The sequence below is a fragment of the Lolium perenne genome, chromosome 4, assembly GCF_019359855.2.
Source record: "Lolium perenne isolate Kyuss_39 chromosome 4, Kyuss_2.0, whole genome shotgun sequence".
Lineage (NCBI taxonomy): Eukaryota > Viridiplantae > Streptophyta > Magnoliopsida > Poales > Poaceae > Lolium > Lolium perenne.
In genome coordinates this window covers 399,327,205-399,354,378 of record NC_067247.2, presented here as the reverse complement: position 1 = coordinate 399,354,378, position 27,174 = coordinate 399,327,205, and the positions used below count along the sequence as shown (strand labels likewise).

General features: G+C 44.2%; 3 long non-coding RNA genes across 4 annotated transcripts; 2 read left to right on the top strand and 1 right to left on the bottom strand.

Moving 5' to 3' along the window:
• Positions 1–5,725: 5,725 nt before the first annotated feature.
• LOC127297566 (uncharacterized) lies at positions 5,726–11,182 on the top strand. Of its 2 annotated transcripts, XR_011744228.1 has the most exons (7): positions 5,726–7,330; positions 7,933–8,042; positions 8,361–8,422; positions 8,518–8,606; positions 8,713–10,077; positions 10,149–10,755; positions 10,859–11,182. It is a non-coding gene; the product is annotated as an uncharacterized lncRNA (long non-coding RNA). The 2 variants fall into 2 exon arrangements; XR_007849243.2 differs by having other exon boundaries at positions 8,518–10,077.
• Positions 11,183–14,607: 3,425 nt separating this feature from the next.
• Positions 14,608–16,733, top strand: LOC127297567 (uncharacterized). The gene is made up of 2 exons (XR_007849245.2): positions 14,608–15,853; positions 15,935–16,733. It is a non-coding gene; the product is annotated as an uncharacterized lncRNA (long non-coding RNA).
• A 3,148-nt stretch (positions 16,734–19,881) lies between these two features.
• Positions 19,882–20,982, bottom strand: LOC127349307 (uncharacterized). Its single transcript, XR_007880197.2, has 2 exons — positions 20,566–20,982; positions 19,882–20,385 (listed from the first exon to the last, which is right to left on the bottom strand). It is a non-coding gene; the product is annotated as an uncharacterized lncRNA (long non-coding RNA).
• Between the last annotated feature and the right edge of the window lie 6,192 nt (positions 20,983–27,174).

Sequence of the window (27,174 nt, the reverse complement as noted above, 5' to 3'; positions counted from 1 at the left end):
TTTCTCTTTCTCCTGGTAGGAGACTTGTGAGTGCTACTGCGAGTGGAAATGTAGTGTCTCGGAGAGAGTCATGAGGTGATTAGGTGAACTCCTAACGCTGCACATCCATCTAATGGACACCCCTTGCCCACCTTGTGACTCCCCTTATTGTCTCCAACCACCTCTATATTGTAGATATAGGTTTAATTTTGTAGTAACATAGTTAATCTTGCATTTCTGTAATATAAGAGCTTATTTGTCCAACAAGAGGGAAAAAGTGACATGAACAATCTTCGGTATTTTAGTACGGCAGAACAAAGATGCAGTAACTAATGTGTTGTTCTTAGCAGAATACTCTTCCTGCTATATATTAAAAACTCCGAGCTATATATATTCCTGACACATGGACTTACAGGTTTGATTACTGAACTTTACAAGTTTCAACTGTGCTGAGCTTCTTTGCTTGCAATTATTTAGCCTTCACTAATTGATCTCAACTATGCGGTTGCTGTTATTTCAAGATATATAACAACTTGAGACTGAAGGCCAACAATAGACACACGAGGCATTTTGATTTTTGGAACCAGTGAATTTTTGATCTGGACAAATAACAGTGTAATTTATTCTCAATTAGTTTGTATGGTACTATGCAAATGATGCTAAATTAATTTTGTTATTGACGTTTGGCAGGAAATTCTGCAACATGCGTCGGAAGGAACGTTAATAGGTCTGACCTGAACCTTTAACGACCGTCTCTGGTCATCCAACAAGTACATGAAGGCAATCTACGGAGCTCCAAGAGATCCGAGATTGTGGAACCAAGCTCATGGCCTTGGTGCAGTTCCCGCATTGTATGGAGCACATGAGAACAGAGCTACCTAACTTATGATCCCATGCTTCTGTTCAAACCTACATAGTAGCACCAGTAATTGTTAACCGGATCCCTCAGCACGGGTTATTCCTCTTGGGCCAGCTCTTTATCAAACTCTGAAGCTGAAGTCCATGACCTCATATTTTTTAAGGGTCCATATACAATTATCATATTCTTTTGTGGGTTGGCATTCTCTTGCAGCAGAGGTGTTGTCTTGATAAATGTAGTCGCATGGTGATATCCTATTGTCGTGAGCAGTTAGGAACCTGACACTGTCTTGATATGGATTATAACTATCTGAACATTTCTATTTTTTCATTGACATTGTAATCATGATTCATGCATTACGTTCTACTCTGTTTGAAATACTTCTTGCTATTGTCATATCATTTCCTGAATTGGAGATCGGGATTGGCATATTTACTCCAGCCAATTTAGTTGATCCATACATAAATACTATCCATGCACAGCTAAAAATGGTATGATACCTTTGATATTGTTAAATCTTACATGTAAGTTAACGATGCTAGCTGAATTGTGTATCTTTTAGGATTTATTCAGTATTATAATTCTAAGAGTTAGGAAACTCCCCCAAGTATGGGGTAAAGTTTAAACATTATAAGAATAGAAGTAATGCAAGTCTCAGTAAAAGCACATGAATGCAATCCAATTAAAGACTAACTGATGTGACTCTAGGAGAGGAATGCCACATAACTATTGTCATCAGCAGTAGAACAACCTCAAACTAATCTCAGGGTCATAAGCGGTAGAACAGCCCCAACCTAATCCCAGGGTCATCAGCGGTAAAATAGCCCTGACCTTATCTCAGGGTGTAAGAGCGAAGCCCCTGCTAGCAAAACAGCGCTCATGCTTTTTCTTCTCTAAACCGTATATATTTTTCGAAGATTCCGCACGGTACACCTTCGTTTTTTAGCATGATAATGCATTATAGAGTGAAACCGGCGAGGATCACGACTACTTCTTAGCCGACTGCAAGTGCTAATTTTCTTTTCATTCGGAATGCCAAAATTGTAGGGGCTAATAAGTAAATATCGGATTAATTTAGAAGTAAACATTAGATAGCTACTTCTGATAACCGTATGCCATTTCTCTCAACTTGATTGTTCATGTGTTGTTTGTAATCAGAATGTAGAAATAATTTGCTTTCAGCGTGTTTAGGAAAGTTGGCAGCTCTAGATTAAATTATCACATGTATTATGAGTTATAGCATTGGTTATATTTCCTCTTTTGATTATGGATGGAACAATTTTTTTGATTATTTCCGATAATTTTCTTGGGTCAAATCCTCCCTAATTTCCTATGTAAAGATTAATTTACAATCGAATCTACATGATATTATTCTTATATCAGGTAGTGAGACATCAAATGCGCAAGCCAGTGATATGCTCTCATCACTCAGGAGTTTCTATTGAAGAATTTTAAATGCTAGAGCATGTCCCGTATGTACTGATCAGCCCTTTCGATTTTTTTGTAATTTGTTTCGCTGAAATTGTATACGTTTCAAGTCAGTTGCCTTTTATATGATAAGTTGAATGTAAGTAACTTCTTTTTATTGTCGTTCTTCTTTGTTTCATAGAAGATTTTTATTCTGAATGCAAGATCTTGTGCTTTGTTTTTTGAGTTGTGGTGTGTTGTTGACCCCAGTGAGGTGTCCCTCCTTCAGGTTGTTGTCCTACGCCGTCGATCTGGAATGTTCCAGGTGGATTAGGCTTTCTTCTGTTAACAAGGAAGGCGAGGCAGATTCTCAGCTTTGGGGTGAGCTATTTTTTCGCACGGATTCCGCGTGGTCCACCTTGACGCTTACTTGAGGCAAGGTGTTTTTTCCGCACCTCCTGTCCTTGCGGTTGGAGATTGTTGTATCTTCATCTTTCCTCATGTCCCTGAACAAATATGTCTTCATCTTTTGTCCTGTCCGTGAACATGGTTTTTCCTCTTGGACCATCTCGAGAGTGAGCATTCAATGTATATTGATATTACCATTAAGGTTCATGCGATACAAAAAAAGTTTCAGTAGTTTTAGTTTGTAATAATGTAGTTCTTCTTTCCTTTGTACAGTAAGTATTTGTTTACATGACCAGGTTAAAAAAGACATTGACAAACTCTACATATTTTAGTGTGAGAGGACAACATAGAGGGATCATTGTCTGAATTTTGTTCTTGATTCCTTGAAGTTATTGGTTCTTCTCTATTCATGGGCATGGAAAACTCAGATCAACCAACCGTTTATTTGGTACTATCTTTTGCATACATATTCTATTATTTCTATTTTTGTATCAACCAAAGCACTGGGCTAAAAATCTACATCGTTGATTGTTCTCTTGCGTGGGAGTGCAGCTGTATTTTCTCACATAGCTTTCTTTATATACTTTTACTCTTCAACTCCCACTATGTTATGCCCACTCAAGTTGTTTCTGAATGTCTATGGCGTACAGGTTTGTCCTTGGCATCTCACATTTGCATCATTTAGATAACCGGTGAAGGTACATTATTTGTCAAATACAGAAAACAAATAGAAGTTGTTTTTACTGAATAAGCTTTTCCGCTTCTTTTCCTAGTGAATTACTGCCAAGTCCTAAAACAGTTTGATCATGATAGGGCAAAGACAGACATACAGCTTAACTTCTTCGACGTAAATTCTTTTGCGACACCTTAGAAAGATGAATATTTGTATTACTTTTGTTAATATAATCCTACTTTTCTTTCTTTTTTCTTTAAGAACTTGCGAGTTTCTCCTAGAGACTGATGAATTCATGTACTGGTTTGTTGATTAATTGTGTGACATGTAAAGTCTCGAATCCAACGTAAACGAAAATAAGATAGAGAGCTGAGTCTTTCTGATGCTCGCTTATTTACCAGTTATTGTGTGAGTACATTCTTCTAACTTCACCTCATGCCATAAATGGAATCCCTATCATGAGCGCAACTGTACTTACAAGTTCAGACGCCTGAGCGAGCTTTCTCCTCAATATGGATGTGGTTATTGTTCACTCAGATATTATTACTAGACTTAATTTTTGTGTGAGAACCAATTATTTTTACCAGAGTTAATTTTTGTTTCTTTCTAATGCCAGCCTATTTACACCATTCTTAGGATCAACTTATAATGCACGTAATTGTATCAAATTTTGTTATTAACCACCTTAAAACACATTATTTAAACAACAAAATATTCATTACTTCTATCAATTCAAGTGTGGTTTTAAAATTATTTACACCATATCATTGTACGATCGGCGCGGCGTGCCGCCGTGCCCATTTCTGCTAGTAACTATAAGGCCAAAACGTGATGGCACCCGAAAAGGTGGGAAGTGAATTGCTAAGAAAGAAAAAAAGTGAGACCTGAAGTATTACCTGGCGATGCGTTTAGGCAGTTTTAATGAGATCATGCACAATACGGGACACACGTCTCTCAGTCAGGGTTTTTTTCTCAGCAAAAACATTACCATGGGCACAGGTAAATCCATTTTTCTAAATACTGAAAAAAATAACACTCAAGATTTTTCAAACAATTTATAAATTCATTTAAATTACCGAAAAATACCAGCCAAAGTACCGCCCGAGAATTATCAAACAAATTTATAAATTCATTTAAATTACCGAAAATACCAGCCAAAATACCGCCCGAGAATTATTAAATGAGTTTATAAATTGTTTACAGTTTTTCATTTATTTTAGTTTGATGTAATAGTGTGAATAAAAGTAAATCGTGTCGGGTATTACCATGTCAAGCTCATTGATATGGTTTGTGGCGGATTTCACCCATGTTTTTTTCCTCGGAAAAAGAATACTTTTGGGTAGTAGTAAATCCAGTTTTTCGAAACACCAAAAATATCGGCAAAATAATGCTTAAGATTTGTCAAAAAAAATTATAAATTCTTTTAAAGTTTGTCAAAAAAATATAACCAAAAATACTGGTCAAAATACCATCCAACATTTGTCAAATGAATTTACAAACTTAGTGAAAGTTAGTCATTTTTTTAATTTGATGTAATTGTGTGAATAAAAGTATATTTTCTTCGGTATTACACTTTAGCAATGGTAAAAGGTAAAATCGGTTTTCGAAGTAATTTTGGAAATCTCGGCCGAGAAAAAAATCGGGTCTCAACAAAAACGTTATCGGTGAGTTTTTATAATAGCATCACCACCATTATCCTAATCCGTTTATATATGTAATAAAATACGACATACCAGACCACCCCGATGGGATTGACTATTCATTTCTTTCGTCGGTTCCTTTGCTTGGTCTAGAGCGCACTTTTGATATCAAGATTTTCTTATTTTCTTATTGTCTTTTAATATTCTTTTTGGGTTTTATGTACTACAAAAAAGCTTTGCCAATTTAATATCCCACATGTGTGAATTTCATGGCTATTGTACATATATAACAATAACAATACTTTTGGCTATGATTTTATAACCGTTAAAAAAAGTTTAAAGTAAAATTTACGGTTAAACCTTGAACGCAAACAATTAGATAAATAGTATACCACTGAAGGAGATTGTACAATTATAAATTTGTTTCGAGAAATCAAAATTAATATTATTCATTAGTTATTATCCCACAAATCAAATTAAAGTGATCCAACATGTCTCCCAAACAGTTGATATTTAATTTTGGATAGTATTTATGGTGATTATAGAACCAGAATAATTTTTAGACATATTCAGACGCTGCCCTCGCATTTGCGAGGGCCCCTATGCTAGTCTCTACTACTTAAAAAGAAGGAACATGTTCCCCCTTCTCCCCCTATTTCGTCGTCCTTTTGGTCGTTCTGGTCGTCCTCGTCCCCGCACGCTTTCAAATGGGCCGGCCCAATGAAACGTAGGCAGTAGATCGGGAACGTATCACGTATCAATACCATCCTCATTTCTCTCCTACCTCTCTCTCTCGGAACGAGCTCCTCTCTCTCCGTCCAGCCTCAACTCTCCAGCCCACCTCCGTTTCTTCCCCGTCTCCGGCTGCGCACGGATGCTGTTCCCGGCGACGAGCACCACCTCTTCCAACAACCCCATGAGAATCCTCTCGCAGCAAGTCTGGTGGCTATTCCTCGATTATGCAGGATTAGGAGGGCAGATCCACCCACAAGATTGATTTGGAGCAAAGACTCTGTTCGTGAAGACAAGTTCATGTTCTGATTCTCCTCTTGAGTCTTGATTTCTGGAATTTATTGACCCTTTCCAATATAATTCTGCTAAAGATTCCCTGTTTTTCCTTGTTTTCGTCAAGTGATTTCCTCTTGAATCTTGGGATTTCTTACCCGATCCGAATGGTTGAATGCTCATGATTTTTTGTATTGTTCAGATCTGATTTGTGTGTGTTCGTGATCCCTCCTTACCCATGTATGGTGCTGGTCTGTTGCTGCAACGGTGGAGGAGTGCTGAATATGCAAGCGCTTTTGTTTTCTCTCATGAACTGATCCAAATCCAAACTGTGCGATCCATCTGTGTGCTTGTTCACGAACTCGAATGAATCTGGATTTTTTTTTATTCATGCTTATGATCACAGAGTAATTAAATAGTCCCAAGTTTCTTATTCAAATCGGGATAAAATTGATTTGTTCAGCCCATCACCGAATCGTGAGGATGAGCAAGTAGTAAGGTTCAGGAATTACCATACCGGCATTGGCGCAGGGTGTTTTCTACAAGTGTGTATCTACTGACTGGTCGTGGAATGGAGTCTGCCGTTGGTACATGATCCAAGGGCTAAGAACATGGATTTTCAGATTTGCAGAACTTGTCCATTTTCACCTGATATGTCCCCGTAGTAGATCCGTTGGTGGGGACTCCTGCTTGCCTTCCTCCGAGAGAACCCCAAAACCCTACCCCGCGTCACCCGGCATCCTGCACACGAATCCGGCCGACACCACCTCTCCCCCAACGCCCTGCCCAGATCATCTCTCCTCGACTCACGCCGTACAACGTGCCGCCAATAGAGCCCCTTCCGCCTCCCTCCAGATCGCCTGTGCCGGCAAAGGACGCCGCCCCGACACCTCATACCCGCGTCTGCGATGGTGCCTAATATAGCTACCCATGCCGCCCACCCTACCAGCCCCTCCCTTATGCTCGCCAACGACGGCGAAGGCCGCCGCCGCGACACATCGGAAGCGGTTCCGACGACCCCGTGCCCCGTCATCACCCGCGTAGAGCTCCAACTGCGGCGAGTTACCAACGAAGGAAGTTCTGGCCGGCGTGACCTAGCAGATCTAAGACTCTAACCCCAATCTTCTATATCTTTGACCTCCTCTTCTGTATCTCATCTCTGCAGATTCGTGGAGAGTAGAGATGTTCCCCGTGGGAGAGGAGATATGGAAGTTCGGCGATTTTGGTATGCGGGATGACCGGTGCTCAGCGACCAGGGACTGTAAATTTTATGAGAAGTCCACGCGAGTTGTACATTGCAACCATCGATTGGAGAAGGATTGGCGACCAAGGACGGGATTTTCTTGCATTCTGTCAGAGGTATAATTCCTACTTTTTCATGTAATCAACTAATCTCTTTGCTAAGACAATGGTCGTACCTACGCTACAAAGCTCAATTGGACATGATTTATTACAGTATTAAGGCTGCCATTTTGCCAGATGTGTAGATGCAACCATAAGCTATGACCAAATTGATTCATGCCACCGTTCAGTGCTCTTTTCTCCCTTTGTATGTCAACTTCAGTCAAAAATATATGTTGAGGTATTTGCTGCCACTTATGATCTATTATCAAGGTTCATGTTTCTACCTAGACGCCCCAAATTTGTAGAGATGAAATAGCTGATTGCAGTTGTCAGCCATATAATCTTGCCCGTGAATGATGCCATGGAAATGGTGATGTTTTCCGACCAACAACTTCTGGAGTACATATTAGATAAATGTTCTTTTATCTCGTAGTCTGTCTCATCACCATGTTTTGATATGGGAAAATTCATAAAAGATATATGGTGTTTGAATAGTTTAGGGGTGGTAAACACATCTTAACAAGATATTCGGTACGTCAGCTGCTCATTTACTCCCGTCGATTGATAGTTAATTCTACCATTTCTTCTGACTATAAAATTACTCTTGATGATGGCAGAGACAACATGAATAGGAGGTTCTACTCTCTTCGGTCCTTTTTCACTTGGCAAAGTAGACTCATTTCAGCTGATCGAGCAATCTCTTTGCTACACGCAGCCGCCGGAGCAGGTAGTGTAATCTAAAAGCAAAGTTGATTTTTTTATTACCTCGGCAGTCCGAACAGAACAATCAACTTAGATTAATATGTTTGTGATCTGTGTTTCTCCTCGCTGAAACAGTAGAATCTCTATTGGGAGAACGCTGTTAATGACTGCTTGGGGTGCTAACGCAGCACGACTTTTTTTGTCAGTTTTTTCACTGTCCAAACTAAAATGGAACATAGATATGTCATGTTCATTTCAGTTGGATTCTTAGTAGAATTTTTTTTGAGAATTGTTTTCTCCCACTCCGGGTTTTGGATGCTTATTAGTGTGGTGTTTTCATTAGGGAAAGAGATACATCATGACGCTGAAGAGGACGAATATGAGGAAGATGGGGATAGCGCACAGGTGACAGAAGAGTTCCATTACATGTTTAGTACTCTTACATTAACATCATTTTGCATCAGTTTCTAAATCCTTCATCCATTTTCCATGTTTTGTAGGGTGGGTTTGGTAAGGTGATACTAACATGCTCTTGTTGCTCTGTAGTTTCATTGAATACTACTTTTTTCGGTCAACAAAGATGCCCATGGTCAGAATTTATATTTGCCATTAGCTTTTCAGTTTCCACAAATTAAGAGTGCACACATGTTCAAATTGTGTTCTTTTAACCCCTATTTCTCTCTTTCCTGGTGTAGGTTTTATCGTTTCCTTTCTCGAGAGATTCGGTATGTCGGGTGCTCATATTTTTATTGTTCTCTTGTTCAAACCCAATGAAAAATATTTATGCCGCTGAACTAAGCATAAGATTGACTTTCTAAATGCGAAAATTAATTTTAATATGTGTCAATGGTGTTTCGTATCATTCCTAATGCATCTCTGATTGAGATATGGACCTTGCCATTTTTTTCTTTTAAACTTTTATATCAGTTTGTGATTTCAGAGGTTTATCTGTAACTCGTGAGTATACTATGGTCATTGTATGCAATCTTTATTTATCGTATGCCATAATAGATAATATTGGTCAACTATGTATACATTTTGACATTAGGTTTCATTTTACCATTTATGTTCTTTAATGTTTGGTGTATCCTTCTAGATGACCAAGTTCCTTTCAGAATCTGCTGCCTTTGCATTCTGATGTTCCATGTTAGTGGTCATATGCATTGGGCTACTGGAGATTATTCTCCGATGGAGTTCTATATAGGGTGCAGGGCTCCCAGAATAATCTCATCACTAGCAGCATTTGAAGGTCAAAAACGTGTGCATACTGCAGTTTGCATAAGCAGCAGACCTAGAGGATCGGGTGTAGGGCTTGAGCTAACGAATAGCCATCTAACTATAAGAGGCATTTTCTTTCATTATTAACTGAAATATTCTGTTGCATTTGATTAGTAGTGATGGGTTGCTGGTAGTTGTTGTTTAGAATCTATGCTATTGAGACTACCACTGATGGTGCATTACATCTGTTTTTAGCCTTATTTAAAGTGTTGTTATAGCATACAATGGAAATGGGCTGTTACAGTGTAGTTCACATAAGCATGGTTGCTTATTCCTAACTCCTGTGGCATTCTGATTTTTCGTCACCTCTAAATTTTATGGCGGGATCCGATTCACTGCATGGTGATATGGATGAAGGAAAAGAGTCGAGCAGCGGTTGGTTAAACAATTATGAGAGAAAACAGATTTGGTATTTGCGGAAATCAGAGCAAATATAAGATTAGACGCGAATCCGTTCGGACGAGATGCTGGGAAGCGGCAGCGGAGCATGCTAATGCGGTGGACGACTAGCGTCGCGCCGATGCGCTCGTTGGGGAAGCAGATGCATCAGGTAAGCGGGGGTGACAAGGAACGTGCGGGCCATCCTTCTCCAGATCCTGTGGCGCCATCGTGACGTGTAGCCACAGGTCCAACCAGGTGGGGAATAGAACCGTGGCAGCGGCTGGTCCAACACGGTCCTTGGCCTCGCTGACGTCGGCGCCTTGCTTTATGTGTGCTACCGTGAGGCATTCGCCACCCACGACGACCTCATCCTCCTCCGGCGAGGACCTCCTACCGGACTGGTAAGCCATTCTCCTCAAGTGCCCTGCTTTGGATTTAATCGTTCCCTTAGATGTTAGATCCATGGGTATAGGGTCACTGAGCGGGGACGCCTCGAAGAAGAAGCCGTTCTCTGCACACCTGAAGCAACTTACGGCATGAAGTTTGTGGGGATATCCAACTCTATGTTCCTAATAGCACCCGGCAGGAGCTACTCCATGTTATTTCACAATTTGTTTCTTCATGGATATGTCTTGCATGGATACGGATGGATTGTACCTTTGTTTTCACTGATTGGTTCTTTACAGATATGTCCTGGTTGGTAATGGATGCAGAACGTGCTGCAACTCAACTGAATCCGACACCTCCTCATTTTCTTCTTCTGAACTTCTTCTGGATTATTGTTCCCCCATTCCTGATTGTGATCCATTTTCCGACCTTATCTTAAATCATGCCTCATGTTAATTGGCCTTCTAGAAGCAATGGTGCTGCAGGTGATTAATGCTTTAAGTATGGTTCTTAAGAATCTGGTTCAGAACTAAATGAGTTTCGTATTTCTTGTCTGTATATCCTCACAAATATGTTGCATGGGCCATCGATTCCGTGTTGGAGGTTTTCACTTCTGGATGTCTTATTGTGGACTTAAAAACTTACGCAGAAACATTGCGTCATCAGATGAGCAGTGCAAATATCGGAGATAGGTAATATATACTTGCCAGTTTATTTATCTATTAAGGAGATGAACAATATAGCCTGTTATATAAAATTATTGGTTGCCTAAACTATTGTTTGTTTTCTTTATAGGCTCTAAATGTTGCTCACTATGATTGTTCATCCCAGATGAATGTACATGTGCAGAACTTAGTGTACCTATGTAGACATCAAATGTGAGCAAAAACAGAAATGGAGACTGGACATATATATGACCCTCTTTTGGTGGAAATCAGAAGTTTGATAAGGACAGGCAAAGTGAGCCATCCAATCAAATTGCGTGCAAAATTTGATAAGGGGTGTCATATGCTTATAATTTTTCAGATTAAAATTCCTAAATTTATAGATACATTATTAAATAGGTGTGATGATTTTGTTATATTTTGAAGCTATCAATTTTTCAATGATATTTTACTTGTTCCCTGGTTTGTTGATATATGTCCTATATTTCACGGAGATATGCAGAAATGGATAAAGAAAAGAAAGATGAGATACTTAGGAAGCGTTGCAAATTCTATCAACAAAAGAAAGCTAAACTACAATGCACACTTTCTTTATAGGCACACGAGAGTCACATGGAGGTCTATTTATACTCTCTCAACTACAAAGCATACCCGCTATTAAAGTGTGTAATTTACTGGGAGTGGTGTTTTGGAACATGGGTGCATATGCTCCCTATATTTTAAAATGCATGTTATGTACATTTTAAATTTCAAAAAAATTGAAACAAAAAATTTGTACGTACATCTTCAGTCGTTTCATAAAAAATAGACTTATCATGTGACGTGTGTAAAAAAGACAAAATTCAGTGCTAAAAATAATACTTTTCACAAGATAAAGTTTCTCCTTTTTACATAGACCACAAAAAATATTCGTTTTTCGTCAAACTTAACGAATGCACATACATTATGGAGATGTACATGTAGAATTTTTTATCCAAATTTTTTGACATTTTGAAATATGTTTTTTTGGTAGAGGGAGCATACGCACCCGGGAGCCGAATTGAATTTCCGTAATTTACTCAACTACAAAGCATACCTGCTATTAAATTGTGTAATTTACCATTATGTATAAAACTCGAAAGAGTGAGGAGGCGATTGGCCTTACATTGTTACAATCCTTTTCTGCAAAGGGTTTCTAGAAAGAAAGTGTTAGGATTCCTTTTCTGCTAAGAGTGACGAGCCCCTTTTGTATGTTTGACACAAAAGGATGTAATCTAGGTTGTGTCCGGATATTTATGAATATCAAAGTGTTATTTGAACTAATCAGAAAGAAGTACTCTCACAGTTATACTTATGTTTACAACGCCCACGTTTTATGAGACAATAATACATCTAAAAGGATAGGTTGTTGAGTTGACAGTTATGACGGCCAATAACGGGACTTTCCGCGGAAGATTAACAAAAAGACCAAGAACTTGAAACCACGCAGATGCCTTATTCATGGTGAGTTGTGAATTATATATCTTCATTAAAAAATAAAATTTGAGAACCCGTGGTAACGCACGGGCAATTATACTAGTTTTCAATAAAAACATAGTTGTGTGCATCTATTGATTCAAATGTCAGAGCAATACTCCCGTATCGAAAAAAAAGATGACGCAGACAGTATCGCCGTATGAAATCCGACAGTTAAGTCACAAAGAGAGCATGTGCCATGTGGTACAGTCTTGGACTTCTTTTTTCTGGCATGGCTAGGACATATCTGACAAACAATACATCCATGCCTTCCCGTGCCACAACATAGAAAAACATCTTTTTGGAAGTGCATATCGCGTCCCCAAAGCGTCCTCAAACGATACCGGATCGGACGTTTGAGAGATGCCTTCTCTTCGCGTCGTGTTTAGGCACGTCGCTCCCTAGTCGTGGCCCCTAAACGCGCCTTCCAAACATTAAAATGTTTTTTTTTGCGTTTTCATTTTAATAGAGAGAAGAAATTTGTAGGTAGAATCGAGATTTTGAAAGTAGTACAACATGTTGAAACAAATTAAACATAAAAACTATGGAAAAATATTTCAAACTAATTTTTATACTAAGCTACTTTTTCTTTGATGGTCCCGCCTCGTCATCCTCACGGAGGCGTTTCTGCTCGTCACCTCTTCTGAAGAGGTAGTACCGTTCGATGCGTCCGAGCAGTTTGTCTCCCCATCCAATGAGTAGTCCTTGGTGTCTTCGTCGTCATCGGTGCACGTCGGCTGCGTGACCTTCGCCTTCGCCCGGGCCATTGCCTCCTTCTATATCGTCGTCGTCTCCTCAACCGCCTCCTCCGCATCCAGCCGTCTCCACCTGGCATCTTCATCATCTTCCTCTTCCTCCTCCTCATCCTCCTCCTCATGGCCGTCGTCGGCGACAAGCTCCCCCTCCTCCTCCTCCTGGTCGTCCGTCGCTGGGGAGCTAGAGCTGCTAGGTGTGGCAGTTTTTTCCCACCAATGGCACCATCCCGGCAGCTCCCCCTCACTATCGGAGTCTGATGGCAAAAGGAGGTTGCTCATGGTCAGAGATGAGAGGTTGCTCAGTCGTAGAGATGAAGGGCGCCGGCCGGTTGGAGATGCGAATGCACGGACGTAGGGGTCTTATTGAGCAGGGATGAATGGCGGCGCGGATATCGAAGAGGGCTGCGGTTGCTCTTCCACGGAGTTCGCGCTCTTTTCCGGCAGTTCGCGCGTCGATGACACGGTTGCCACTCCGGTGGTTTCCTTTCCAGTAACTTCCCCGTCGCTACGCGCCAATAATTCCGTCACGAGGTAGGCAACGGTTGGGCGTCATTCATGTGTCAATAACGCGTCTGGCCCACCACTCCCACTGGCTTCGCGCTATATCCGGCGCGCTCGGAGCGTCCCATGTGGGGACGGGCTCGGGACGCCGGACAATGTATTATGCTACGCCAGGTGAAAGGGACCTTTGGGGTGCGCAACTGAGACTGAAAAAATGTCCGACGCGTCCAAAAACTTTTGGGAGACATTTTGGGGGACGCGACTGGAGCTCTAACACTCAAAAAAGAAGTCCATGTGTACTGAAAAATGGATGTGTTAGGTAGAAACTATTTTACCTGGTGTCCTACATGTGGATCTGCCTCGTGTTGCAGGAAATATCTCATAAAGGTGGAATATTCTTCAGTGGGAGGTGACGTTCCCGTCGACAGCGAGTCGCTTGTGGTGACTTCGTCAATCTTAAGACCTGCCGGATCAGTTCTTCAACGCAGTCTCTTGGAGGTGCTCATACGGGTAGGATGTGCATGTGTGCGTTCATATGGGTGAGTGTGTGCGCGTATGTATGAGCGTCTTTGATTGTACTATGTTTCAAAAAAAAATTGAGTTGCAACCTATGTACAACTAAACCTAATTTTTTGCAATGCATATAAAACTCCCAGCATACTAGCCAAATCTAATGGTCGAAGACTTAACCCAGCACTAACTTGATTTGTCTATTTTTTTCTAACTTGCAACTCAATGCTGAACTAAAAGAAATATAGCACATGTATAACTTCCGGACTAATACGAATCAAGCGTGAATCCAACAGTTGCAGACTTTATTTTGAGAACCCAACAGTTGGAGACTTTCTTTCTTTTTTTTGAACTGAACAGTTGCAGACTTGACAAAGCTCTTACTTAGCAGTTCAATTTTTTTAGGAAACAACCTTAGCTTCTGGGAGAAATTACTAAAAGCAATTAAGCCTACCCGTCTGGTGAGGGCCTCCCCGCTGGAGCTGTTTGCTGGCCGTTGGATCATTGCACTGAGTATTCAGGTACATACGATTTGGGCTTCTGGAATGAACTTTATTACCATTGTACGTGTCTGTTTGTTTCGACTTCTGCTGGGCCAGGCTTATTACGGTCCCATATTACAGCCATAGAGGTGGTCTTGACTCTTGAGTCACGGAGGAGCACGAGAGGAGAGGCGGCTGATTAGGAACTAGGGTTAGAAAATCCCCAATTCCTCCACCTTTCCCATCCATCCTGCCGCAACCTTGGCGGCCAGCTCTAGGCGCCGACATCTTCAGGTGGAGTATGGCCTCCCCGCGGAGGAGGAGGCTCGCCACGGTCTGCTCCGTAGGAGGAGAGTCCGAGGAAGGCCAGCGACCACGTGGCCGCGCCGAAGCCGTTGTGGCAATTATGTTACTAATTTAGGTACAGCTAGAAGTATTGTTCTTTTTTCCACTTAAATTGGTTTGATGAAGGTAAATTTAGTGCAAACGTTTATGTCCTGGTAGACGTCAGATGCAAATTCATCAGTTAAGGCATTTACTTTAGATTATCAACACATATTTTTTCTGAAGAACTATTCTTGATGAGCAGTAAACTTAGATCAGAGTTATGGTGTGGAATTAGTCGCAATGAAAAAAATTATTTTGCTGTACGTAAGTATTTTCTATGTGTAATGCAAGAGAATATACATAGTACCACTTGATCTGATTTGGACAAAGATTTATCACTTTCATGAGAATTCCTTATTTTTCTTTAATTATTTCACTACTGAAAGTTGTACAATTTTTCCTGCAATGTCTCTGGTCTTATTCTTTCTTTTCTCCTTCATAGACAAGATATGATGGAGTGCAGCCATCCTCTGACTACACATTGATATAACTAAATAAAACTGGCAGGCCTGGTCTGATTTCAGAAGTGAGCATGGTGCTCACAAATCTGTATTGTGATGTGGTGAATACAGAGGTAATCATTACAAACGAGCAGCAGTAATGTACGCCAGTGATACTTAAACTGTGTTGGCGCTCTTGGATGTACAGAATGACTATGCAGGATCAAGGAGCGGCGGCGCAATGTCTTCAAGGGAAGCAACATGAGCCATGATACCTAGATGACACTTGCGATAGGGATAACCAACATAGAGCCTACGCTGTACCAGATGATGCTTGAGGATTGGGATTACGAAAGGTACGATAAGTATATAGAGAGAATGTGAACGCAAGATAAATGTTCTCGGTCGTCAATTGGCTCGGCAAGGTTATTTTGTGCGGACAGTTTGGTGGAAGGTTCGACCAAAGCTTCTCTTCGATACAGTTTGCACTTTTACAGATATGCAATATGTCGTTTTCCATGGTAGTGCCGACACCGAGGGCCTCGAAGCCTACCATGTTGCATCTTAATTACTTCCAACATTCAAATATATATCTTGATTTGGACAGCTGATCTCTTATCCTGGCATGGTTCAATAGGAGTATTACATTCAGCATATTTATGGGTCACCCGTTGATTCTGAGGCCGAGAGACAGCGAGATATCCAGTGTCTTGGTGCATATATTGTGAGGAGAGTATTCAAGGTAATTGGCCAATAACTACACATTTCTGATTTTAATTTCTTATGGCCCCATTGTCTCTGTTGTCTATTGTTTTCTTAGCCTTGAGGCGGATAGAAACTTCAGCGCTGTGATGCATCACCATAGGAGGTAGATTGTAGCTGTAGAACTAGCATTTTGTATTGTTGTCTGCCACACTTTACTGATGAGCTACTGTTGATGTCTTGACTCTTGAGTCCCTTTGTTCTTCATGAAGTAACCGACTCATAGTTGTGTACTTCAAAATAACTAATACCTGAATATGATGTGTGGTTTTGCATGGTTTGGGACAAACTTGTGTCATCTGTTCAACAATAAAAACCTAGAGAAAATCTTACCCTTTGTGCTAATTACCGGAATCATGCACTTTGATTGAGTCATTGACATATAGTTTCCTTTTCTTATTGCAGAAGAAACAATTTGAATGTATCTAAAGTCAGCGCCGTGTCTAATATTTTTTTTATAGTTGGCTGAATGCCACTTTACTTGTGCATAGACTTGTGGCCATAAAATTGTGGTAATTAAGCTATGATTATTAGGACTAGATTGAAAATATAGTTACCGGGACTAATTTATGATAATGTAGGACTAGAAGTTCCATCTTATTTCCCGCATTGTCATTTGAGTTCATGTAACTTGAGTTCCTTTTCTGCTAAAGTACCTACTGGTGTTAGCGTTATCTCGAAGATGTAAGGGTGTTATCTTTTGTGTGCTATGAGCTAAATTTGTTGCCTGATAAAAGTTCTAATAAAGCTCACGTGATAATTATTCTGCTTGCACGTTGCAGTGTCTGACACACAGGAAAGGTACATGAAAGTGAACTTCAGTGATACTAAATGTCAGCATACATTTCTTTATGTATTGATGTATCCATCTTCACTTCCTAAAGGAATCAAAAGTCACATGTTATTCTCCAAAAATTATTAGCCAGACTAGCAGGTTCTTTTTTTACCAGCGAAGCGCGCCTTTTCAGCATATTAGGGCATCTCCAGGTCATCTCCAGCGGCGCGACGCATTTTGGACGCCTAAATTGTCCGCGGGCGTCCGTTTGCGTCGCCTGGCGGACGCGGAAATGGTCGTGTGTCCGTTTGCATCTGGGGGTGGCTCCAGCGGGGCGACGCATTTTGGGCGCAGGCCAGAATTTAAAAAAGATGAAATAGCGTCGACTTTGCACGAAATTACAGCCGCAAATTGAGGGCTGAAACAAGTTCATCACACTTTGCAGCTCGTACGGCGCAAAGTGGAGCAAAAGGGGCACAACAAGGCCTGAACAGCAATTTAAAAAAGTCCAAAAGGAGGCCAAGGTGTTGGGCGCATGGCACCGGCGATCAGGCGTCTCGCGCGCGGATTTCGGCGGGCCTCTTCATGAGCCATGCCCTGGTGTCGTCGTCGACGCCGCTCAAGTCGGCAAGCATGATCCTTGTGTCTTCTGCACGCAATTTTGCCTCACCGTCTGTCTTTTTGGCCTCGATGTCCAGCCTTTGGACATCGAGGATCTTCTTGGCGAGGTTCTGGTAGATGGCAGCTGCGGCCTCTTTTTCCAGACGCCTCTTGTCGTCCCTAGCAGCCATGGCGGCACGGTTGTCGGCCATTATCTTCTCCATTGCTCTGCGTGAACGCAATGGCATGCGCCTCCCGGACAAGATCGGCCTTGGTAGCCTTATGGCCTCGTGGACGAGGTGGAAGGACTGGATGGCCTTGATCGTCGTCTTCACCGTCGAGGGTGACCGCTGTCCCATTCTTCACAGCTTCTAGGTAGGCCGCATAGCTTATCATCCACTTGTTGTTGTTTTTGAGCACCTCCCAACAATGGACCATATGGAAGCCCTTCTTGTGCGTCGCCCTGAACTTCTCCAAGGCGCGGGATACCTGCAATCATAGCCGCCAATGATGTACAATGACGCAAATTGACGCAATGACGCAAATTGTCTACAATGATGATGGTTCTATCGTCTTTACCACTGTCATGACGCCAGTGCCGCTTACGGGGTTGTTAATAGCATGTTCGACCGCCGAGCAGAACTTGCTTGTCTCTTATTTGATGTAGTTCCATCTTTTCCGGAGGGACTCTTCTGTCCGAGGGCCTGTGATATGGTAGGGCGGATGCATCCTGGTCTCGTTGTACTGCTGCAAGACCTTGGCCCAGTAGACCTTGCCCTTTTGCTGGGCGCCATTGATACAATCTTGGGTCGTTGCCAGCCACACTTCACACACACACTTATCCTCATCGTCGGCGAAGCCTTGTGTCCTCAAGCTCTTGCCCTTCTTCTTCGGAGCAATGTCGGGCTGTGTTGGCGCGTCGTCGAAGTCGTCGACGAACACGGGTGTTGGCTGCGTCAGCTGGGTGGCGAACAGCCGTGCGGTGTCGATGTCCTCCGCATCTTGCGTTGGTGGCCAGTCATCATGCGCGCCTGTCCCGGCCCGATCATCGCGAACGAAGCCGCCGCCGTAGATAATTTCCTGGATGTCTGAATCATGGCGGTCCTTCCAATAGTCCTACGAACGACCGGACATCAGACGCATGATACAGGGCACTCGCACACATTGACAGAGCTCACGTACCGGGTCGTCCATCGTCGGGGCAGGCGGCGACATTTCGTCGAACAGGATGTGGGGCTGCGGTATGCTCTCCTCCGGCATCTGGCGCGTCTTCTGTGTCGCGCCCGGGCAGGAGTCACCGCTTCTAGTCGTCTGGTTGAGGTCGGGAACCGCCGCCCCGGTCAACTTCACCGGCGGCAGGCCGGAGGCGAACCGCGACGCCGCATGGCCCTGCAAGGGAGCGGGATTTCCAGGACGCAGCTGGGAACTTACCGAGCTGACCGACGAGGCCGGAGGAGCGACGCCAGCGATCCCCTCTCTCTTGACGATCATGTAGCCCTCCGCTAAGCTCGGATGGAGGGCTACTGGCGCGACGCCGGCTTTGATCTGCATCTGCCAGGCCTGCTGGTTGGCGGCCGCGGCAGTCTTGATCTTCTGGTTCTTGCGCCGCCCGCGACGCTTCGCAGCCTCCACGATTTTCTCCTCCGCGGAGAGCACCTTCTTTGCCGCCTTTGGCTTTGCCTCCCGGCCGCCGCCGGTGGCGGCCCGCTTTGCTTCCGCCGGAGCTGCAGTCTCCATTCTGGCTATGGTCGTGGCTACGGGGGAGTGTGGGGCGGCGGCGGGTGCGAGGGTTTGCTCCGCATCCATGGCGGTAGCTGCGGCGGCAAGGACGTCCATCGCTTCTGGACTGCTCGCGCCGGTCTAGTTTCCAATTTCACGCGGGGGAATGGCTAGTGGCGGGAATAATATCTCCCTCCAGCCACTGACGCGTGGGTCCTACGTCTTTTTCGGCGGACATTTCCCGCGACCGACGAGCGTCCGCGGAGACGCAAACCTGACGCATATTTGGGCCAGGTTTGCGTCTCCACGGACGGCTCGATCACTTTGCGTCGCCCCGCTGGAACAGGCCCCAGACGCATTTCCGGTCACGGCGGACGAAAACGATCGCTCAGCGACCGTTTTGTGTCGCGCCGCTGGAAATGCCCTTATGCTTATATGATGGACGATGCTAGAGTGCCCTAGCACCGGATACCCCCCGCCTGAACGCAACATTTACCAAAAAAAAAAAGTGGTCCAAAGAGCCGAAAGCGACAGTTACCAAAAACAGAAAATGTGACCATATTCTTCACAAGCATCCATCTACTAGACATTCGCGATTTTTGCAGGAGCGTGAACCCCATCAGTACACGGACAAAAAAACCTGGCTCTATCCTCGTTTTTCTCATCTACCGTTCAGAAAAGTATTGGCTTGTAAAAAAATTGTACTAGTATAGCTACATAAAGTTACATCTCAGAAAAATTCTAGTATTCGTGATTCAAAGTGAGGATGTAAAAAATAGTAGCGGGGATGTAGAAAAAAGAAAAAAAATACATCCAGATCTATGAAAACCTACTATTGTTCTTGGGAAACCTTGGTCCATTCAGCATTTTAGATGTAGAAAAATAATAAAAATTACATCCAGATACATAAAATTCCACCTAAATTTGAGAAAAAACACATGGAGACTTGCATCAATCTGGATGTAAAAAATGGTAGGAAGTACATCTAGTTACAGAAACTTCACCCAGAAGTGGAGAAAATTGCTATACTTACATCCAATGTAAATATTACAGAGAAATTGAGGAAAAGAAGTAGATAAGTACAGCCGGATACAAAAATTACAGCCAGCTTATTACACCATTTGAATCCTCAAGAGAGCACACAGCAAAGAACTAGATTGTTCAGGTGCGGCAACAAGCTGCACTGGGCTGGAGCGGAGACCAAAAATAGAGCAGATGCTACATGCTGGTGCCTGGACCAGAGCAAAACAGAGCATCAAACGAATGCAGAGCACATATGCCTTGGGTCGGATACGAGCAACTGCTGCTACTAATACTGGACCAACACCACAGTGACCAAACAATTGGATGTAAAATCAAAGGCGTGTCTAGCAAACACGCTGGGGAAAACCAAGCGAGACCGAATCTCTTACCTCTTACCAGCAAGGCGCTGTCTCGAAGCTACCAGTGCGGCCACCCAGGTCGGGCGACTCGATGGGCGAAGACGGGCCGCAAAAACTCCTTGCACGACTCCTCTGATGCCGGCCGTCCGCCTTGCCGGCGTCGAATCGCGGGGCGCCGCCGCCGAAGAACCCCTCTCATCACATCCACCCTCCTTGGATGCATCGATCCCCCAGTCCGTGCCATAGAGAGTCCGCCTCCACTGTTACCACCAACCAGGACAATCTCTGAGGGCCTTCCCGCTGGCACGTTCGCCACCGACGAGGAGAATCGCAGGAGGAGATCGGGGGAGGGGATAAGCTCGATGCGGAGGAGAGAGGAAAGGGGAATGGGGAGATGACAAACCAAACGAAAAAGTCGTGAATTACGGGGGAGCTTTCCGCTATCGTTCTTTTGGACGGTAGCGCCCCTTGGTCCAGTCCGCTTGATCGTGATCGGACACGCGAAAAAAGGTGGGCACTGTGTAAGACTAGATGGTGCCGTGGTATGAATTAGATTATACTCCGTACGTTATATGATACTCCCTCCGTCCTAGAGTGTAAGTCATATTCCCAAAAACTATTTGTCCCATAACCCCCACCTCTAAGGCATAATTTTATTTAATGAGAGAGAAAAAGGGGTTGCATGCACCAATGAGGGAGAGAAAGAGAATGCATGCACCAATGAGGGAGAGAAAGGGGCTGCATGCACCAATGAGGGAGAGAAAATGAGACCCAATCAGCTAGTACATTGGGCCAAGATATTCAAAAATTGTGACTTACAAATTAGAACGGAGGGAGTACCTTGAAACTATGTTAGTGTAAAAAGTCCACCAAACATGTTACAATCATAGATAGCCCTGCACAGTTAATGCCCACAAGCAACATGGTTGACACGAAAAGGCCAAAAAAATCTTTGCACCTAAGAGCATCTCCAGCCGCGTCCCCCAAAGCGTCCCCAAACCGCGTCGGATTGAGCGTTTGGGGGACGTGTTTTGTTCGTGCCGCCTTTGGGGGACGTCGCTCCCCAGCCGCGTCCCCCAAACGCCGCCCCCAAATATTTAAAATACTTCTTTTTAACACAGAACCATTTATCAAGTACTTGCATATGAATAAAAATGTTTGCGAGGATTGTTTTCAAATTAATTTACAACAAACAATAAAACAAGTAAACAAATATAATAAATAGGGGTAGATGCTACATCAAGGTGCCACGGTATTTCCTTTGATCCTCCACAAATGCTCAACGAGATCAGCTTGAAGTTGCTCATGCACATTGCTGTCACGGATCTCTGCGTGCATGGCGAGAAAATCAGCAAAATCTGCAGGCAACTCATGATCAACCTCCGCAAGAGGGCCTTGACACTCATAGGGACCAACATGTGACCTAGCATGATTCTTGCGGTCATCCTCGATGATCATGTTGTGCATGATCACACAAGTCTGCATCACCTCCCACATTTAGTCGTGAGACCAGCTTAGAGCAGGGTACCGGACAATTAGAAATTGCGCTTGAAGCACACCAAATGCCCGCTCGACATCCTTCCTGCAAGCCTCCTGTCGCGTAGCAAAGTGAGAATTCTTCAGACCTGATGGATTCGAGATTGTTTTGACAAAAGTGGCCCATTTTGGATATATACCATCGGCTAGATAATAGCCTTTGGTATATTCGTGGCCATTGATCTCATAGTTGCATGGTGGAGCATGCCCTTCCACTAGTCTGCTGAACACCGGAGACTGCTGCAACATGCTGATGTCATTGTGTGATCCCGCCATGGCAAAGAAAGAATGCCAAATCCACAGGTCATAATCTGCCACAGCTTCAAGCACCACACTGCAATATCCATGACGGCCTTTGTATATACCTTGCCAAGCAAACGGGCAGTTCTTCCATGCCCAGTGCATGCAATCGATGCTTCCAAGCATTCCAGGAAATCCTCTGGCAGCATTTTGTGCCATGATCCTTGCAGTCTCTTCCTCAGTTGGCCCTCTCAAATAGTATTTGCCAAACTTTCCCACCACAGCTCGGCAAAACTTGTACATGCACTCAATGGCAGTAGACTCACTCATGCGAAGGTAGTCGTCATGTGTATCGGCAGGTGCTCCGTATGCAAGCATCCTCATGGCGGCGGTGCACTTCTGAATCGACGAGAACCCGAGAACGCCTACAGCGTCGAGCTTGAGCTTGAAGTAGGGGTCGAACTCTCGAACGCCGTGGAGGATATTCATGAACAGCCCCTTGCTCATCATGTACCGGTGCCAAAAATTGTCGGCATGTGTTGCCTCGTCGGCGAAGTAGTCGTTGTGCAGCATGGCATGCCCCTCCATCCTCTGCCGGGGCTTCGACTTCCTTCTTTCCGGCCTTGATCCTCCGCGGCGCGGCCTCTTCCTCTTCTCCGCCTCAGCGTCAAGCATGTCCTGGAGGGACGCGATGATCAGCAAATGCTCCCGCAGGTCGTCGTCGAAGGCTTGCTCGTCCTCCAGCAGCAGGGCAACCATCTCATCGTCGCTGTCCATGGCTAAAGCAAAATCAATGGTTAAAATTGCGCCAAGGCAGACGACGCAATAAACTGCGGCCAATCGCGCCTACCTAGCAAGTCGTCGAGCACCTTCTGTGCGCGGAGGTGGGGCGGATTTGACGGCGCGTTCTGGGACACGCTGGCGACGCGGCGGCGGCACGACCGGCGGGAGCCCCAGCCGCGACAACGGTGCCGACTCTCAGCAGAGATCAGACGCCCAAACGGCCGGGAAATCCAGCGGCGGCGGTGGGGTGGGAGGAAGGAGCGACGAGAAAAGAGGCGCGGGAAGGAAGGAGCGAGGAGAAAAGAGGCGCGAACCAACGATTTATGCAAATAGTCGCCGACATGTGGGAGCCCGCCTCGCTTTTCGGTGTGTCCGGCGTCCCCGGTGCGTCCCCTGTGGGACGGGGACGGGCTCGGGGCGCCGGACACCGTATCGGGCGCGCCGGACAAAAATGGGCTTTGGGGGACGCGGCTGGAACGCATTTTTTGTCTAGCGCGCCCTAAAACCCTTTGGGGAACGCTTTGGGGGACGCGGCTGGAGATGCTCTAACTATGCCGAAACATGGACTACCGTGTTTGCTGACTGTTTACAAAATCTGATTGGACAAAAAGAGAACCAAGTTCTGTTCTGAACTTTTAGATCTTTAATAATCGGCGCTTCACTGGAAAAGTCTGCCTTCCTCCTATTTAACACCGTCGCCAACAGATATGCATCTATTTTTAACTCTGATCTGATCACACCCGAGTCTACCGTCAAACAGAAAGCTTCCTCTGTTCCGCACAGCTCGACCATGAAGGCGTCAGTACAACCAGCTCACGCAGCCCTGCAATGACATCATTCTTGCCAAAAGCAGCTTAGCTGGCGCTTCGAAGCGTGCTTAACCCTCTATAAAAAGGGCATGACGAAACTCTCAACAACATATAAGAATTTCTGTCAATCCCTCCTTGAGGCTGTCTCCAACGACACAGACCAAAACACGTGCAACACTACCATACCGGCCACATAGTACTAAAACGAAGTGCAGGCGGCGCGGCGAAGCGCGCGTATTTGTCTAGTGTGGAATATGGGCTGACAGTTCTTACTGCAACGACTATTTTCGGCCTTCGCAGCTAAGAGGCAATGGAAAAGCACTGATCATCCCCCATACAACATTGACAGATCTTAGGAACTGACCCAAAAGGGCCGGCCTGACATGACCAGGCCGAGTTGTTCGGAGTTATGGCCCAACTTCTCAAACCATAGGTCACAACGATTTTCTTCTTTCTCATTCTCAGTTCCCACCTAAAAAAGAGGTTTTCTCATGCATCATCCTAGGTCCGGACATAGTACTAGATCTTCATTCATACGGTAAGGAGCAATCATGCCACTTTACGTCACAACAGAACATATGGTCGTCCTAAATTCCCAAAGTAAACAGAAAGAGAAAGGCGACGACATATGGATGTACAAAAGACGTCGGTTCAGTCAATCAATTTCTTCCGTAGAAGTGTAGAACACCTGAAATCAACGGGGCTATTTTGCTAGGGAAATGACCATACGTTGCATTAGCGTAGGTTAATCTGGCTTGTTAGAAGACAACCTTAACAGTACACTGTGCGAGCAAAGAAAGATGGAGTCAGATTGGGCGAGGAACTGCTCGTTTCAACAGGAAAAGAAAGATGACAATAGCTGCTAATTCTCGACTGTTATAGAGCTGACGCAGGCTCCACAAAAAACTCAAGGTGGAGATAGATTAAGATATCGACATGACTGCTGCTAGTTGGCAATCACTCATGTAATTAATCGTTTTGCTGAAAACTTGCTAGTTACTAGTAGCTATACAAAAAAAAAGTTCAAATGGAGTAGCTGTTACGATTATTAGGAATTTTTTTAGTGGGTTTAATTACCGAGATGAAATGACATAACCACTAGCAAAGTTAACCATATGCATCAGACTAAGCATATCTATAAGATCTGCATTTTTCGATAAATGGTGCTTTATTACTTGAAGATCAAGCATTACACTCAGCATCTGCATAATTAAGAGGCACACAGCCGTTTTGAGAATCCAGAATTCAACTAAAATGAATACAAAAAGAACAAAAGGAGAAGAGCCAACTAGTCAACACCTCCATTGGCATCAATCTTACGGCTATGCAGTCACCCATGTTAGGAAATAAACTCTTTGACCGTATTGTACGGGGTTTCGGTCCGAAGGATGTTCACGCATTCGTTGGGATGGGAAAGACTAAGAGCGTCGCATCAAAAGAAAATAGGATGATCAAGATAAAGTGAGAATGGTGAGACCTATATATGTTCTGTGTCTCCTTGTATAGCCTGCGAGGTGGAGGGACCGAGCCACTCGATTTGAAGGCGTTGGAAGATAGAGGCATGTGTCAAACATACACATGCACGCTGACACGTACCCACGATTCACAAAATGAAATGCGACGTGTGTGTGATGCGTGGCGAGGCAGCCGGAGGGTAAGGAGCAGGAGTGTGCATGAACTTGTTCTCTTTTCACTCACTTAGTTTGAGTAGAAGAGCTCGCCATATAACTCAGTCCATCTCTCCCCCAACTAACGGCGTTGGACTAAACTTTAGTCTCAGAAACTTGAAATTTGAAAATCTGTAGGTTATATGGGCTGCCTACAAAGGTTGCAGTCCCCATAGTCAAAAACAGTTTTAGGGTTTGGTGCGTGGATCTAAATCCCCGCACGTGATCCACTTATATAGATCATGATAGGTACAAGTTACATACGTATACGTGTTGTTACACAACAGATGGGTAAGAGTCCAATCACAATTCTAACACTCCTCCTCAATCTAAACTGCTACATACAAGGTTGAGATTGGACTTAAATCTATCTAACATCTCTTGTGTGGCTGGTATATTAAACACCTCAGCCAGTTGGTCATGAGTGGAGATGAACCTGACGTCTAGTTCACCGGCAGCTACTCGTTCTCGCACAAAACAGAAATCGATCTCAATGTGCTTCGTTCGAGCATGACAGACTGGATTCGCCGTCAGATAAGTAGCCCCAAGATTATCACACCAAAATATGGGGGTACCCTGCCGAGTCACACCAAGCTCCTTGAGCAGAGAATCTACCCATATATGTTCAGCAACACCATCAGCCAATGCTTTATACTGAGCCTTGGTACTCGACCTCGAGACTGTGGGTTGCTTCTTCGAACTCCATGAAATAAGAGTGGGACTAACAAACACTACAAACCCACTGGTGGACCGTCTATCATCCACACATCCTGCCCAATCGGCGTCGGCGAAGATACTAATGAAAGCCAACGGTGACTTGTGAATGCACAAGCTGGTCTCCAATGTCCCTTTGACATATCCCTAAATTCATTTGATATAATCCTAGTGTGCATCAGTGGGGTGATACGTCTCAAACGCATCTATAATTTTTGATCCTCCATGCTTGTTTTACACCAATTTCTAAATGTTTTGTTTACACTTCGTTTCATTTTTATACATTTTCCGGAACTAACCTATTGACAAGATGCCACGGTCTCAGTTCTCTGTTTTCTGTTGTTTTGTATTTCAGAAAAGTTGTAGAAGAAATATTCTTCGAATTGGACGAAACAAAAAACCGAAGTTCCTATTTTACCGAAACGAAGACGGAGTCCAGAGGAGAGACGGAGGGGCGCCAGGAGGCGGCCACACCATACATTGGCGTGGCCCCACCGCTGGCCGCGCGTACGGGTGGTGTGGGCCCCCCAGGCATCCCACCGAACTTTCCTCTCCTCCTATTTATACATCTTATCGGAAAAACCCTAAACAATCGAGCCTCCAACCACGAAAAGTTCCATCGCGGACGCTGTTGTGGGTATACTTTATGGGTATATCAACGGCATAGCCTAGATCCGGTAAGCCCGGGTGGCCCATAGACGGTGATGTGGCATGTGGCCCATCGGGCGGCCCAGTTGCTGTAGATCCTGAAGGATGAAGTCCAGCCCAGGAGCAGGAAGCCGGATCCCAACCGACCTACAGAGGAGGCCGGATCCGTGAAGGCCCATGAAGTATCCGGATCCAGCACGTACTTAGGGGAAGGCGGATCCTTGACGTACACGGCAAGACTT